Here is a 2,260-nt window from a genome sequence, read left to right on the forward strand (position 1 = left end):
GGAGGCACTTCCTTGCGGCTGCCGTGGACCTAGCTGTCGGCCTCTCCACGTACAGTACTCTTCCGATGGAAGTCGGTCGTTGACCACGTTGACCATGCCGCGCCGAGAGCACCAGGGCGGTGGACGACGGCGAGGACTAGGAAGGGGACGACTCAGAGCCGGGGAAGATGCAGCAGTGGATGCCCACGCGAAGAGGAGTACGAGGGTTCACTGGTTCGGCTGCGGTGTGAGGCTGCTGTAGCCACAGAATAACAGGGGGTGTGGGTGAGTAGAGGGATGGCCTGGCCAGCAGTGGGAGTAGTAGGGGCGGTGAGGCCTCCGCGGCATCACAGCCGGCCGCGGGAGGCAGGAGCACGCGGCACGACCAGTGCTGGTTTTGGCGGCTGGAGCAAGAAGACCAGAGGTTGAAGAAGCACTACGACCGTTGGATGAACATCGTATGGTAACAGGAGCTAGAATTGTTCATATTGACTAAGTTGACAAAGCCCTCCATCCCCGTTAACTTGGTAGGCCCACAAGTCAGCCTCCCACTATGCTGGGTTCCAGCTGGCAGGGGGAATATTCATTTTTTTGTGCGTAATAAGGAGGCACTTCCTTGGGTGCGAAGATAGCTAGTGGGTCCGACATGTCAGCGGGGGGCACTTTATTTCGCGAAATACAGAGGCCCTTCCGGTGGGTCCTAGATGTCAGGTGGAGGAATCATTATTTTGCGCGTAATAAGGAGGCATTTCCTTGTGTGCGGCCATGGACCCAGCTGTCAGCCTCTCCATGCACAGTCTACTTCCGATGGTGTCGTTCGTTGACCACGTTGACCACGCTGCGCCAAGCGCATCCAAGGTGGTGGACGATGGCGAGGCCCCGGATAGCAACGAGCCGGAGATGGGAAGACGCGGGAGTAGAGTCGCAGACAGAGAGGTGTGCGAGGGTTAACTGGTTCTAGTGCGGTGTGGTTCGGCAGTCGGTGGAGAAGAACAGGAGGTGTGGAGGGGTGGAGGGATGGCCTGGCCAACGGTGGAGTAGCGCTTCATAGCGAAGCGTGCTAAGCAGAGCTGCTAGCACCAGGAGGCGGGAGGTGGTCCCGGCGGCGCTGGAGGAAGAAGACGAGAGATTGAAGATGGATGCCGGTCGTTGGTTGTAAATCCAACGGCTAACATGTTAGAATCATTTGTCGACTAAATTGACAACGACTTGCATTGGCTTCGACCTATTGGCCCATATTTCAGCCTCCAAAAATGTGGCACGTATTCAACCCATTTTTTCAGAATTTACAGTCAATTTGATCTTTCTTTTTTTGAATTACAGCCATTAGCTGGGCTGGGTGAACAAATAATGTAGCATCCATGCGGCCCGTTTATTTTATTTCCTAAAAAATTACAGGCCATTTGCACTGTCTCGAAATACATGATTTTGCTGGGCTGATTCTAATTATAATGTTGGGTTGGGCCAGCAATGTTATCAAAAAAATAAAAAGGGGCTGAGCATTTTGTTATAAATATATTTAAATAATAAGTGATATTATTACACTCGTCCTTAAATCTTACCAAGCTTTTGTACACAATCACTAGGATTTTCGTGCCAAAACAATCCAGGATTTTATTTGTTAAGAAATTATTTTTATAAGTTAATAAGATGTGGGATATTGTTTTCTTACATATGTAAGTATCTATTAAATATATGATGATAATAAAAATAATATATAATAACATATAAAATATTTTTTTAGAAAAACAGGGAGCATCTCCCCGGTTCCATTGCTGAGAACGAAACCACAACATATTCTGATACAGCATCTCAAAGAGCAGTTCGAAAGCAAAGGTAGAAAAGCTACAAACTAGGGGGGTGGATGAACAAGTTCTCTGAATAACACAAATCACCCGAGCGGTGCCAAAGGCAGAGCGGGAAGAGCACTCAAATGAAACAAGGAGGGTCCAGCAAAGTCTTCATGGTCTTCAGCCGAGGGGCCGTGTCAGCCTGCGGGGACCAGTAAGCAAGCGGAGACACCGGGCTGGAAGGCGTAGCATGGTGGATGTCCCTCTTCATCAAAGATCTTGAGACGAGCCCACGGGTCCAGCCCCATAGAAGGTCGAGCCTTGTTCAGCCACAAGTGATTGCCAACAGTTTCTGGAGGGATCTTGTTAGGGTTTCCACGAAGCTCATCAACTTGTCCTTGTCTGATCCGGAGGAGAGAATCGCCCAGTTCCTCACCATGCTCCTAATCAACCTCAAGACCTGCGGAATGGAAATCCAGGAGGTGTTACTG

This window comes from Triticum aestivum, chromosome 5A (genome assembly GCF_018294505.1).
Source record: "Triticum aestivum cultivar Chinese Spring chromosome 5A, IWGSC CS RefSeq v2.1, whole genome shotgun sequence".
NCBI lineage: Eukaryota > Viridiplantae > Streptophyta > Magnoliopsida > Poales > Poaceae > Triticum > Triticum aestivum.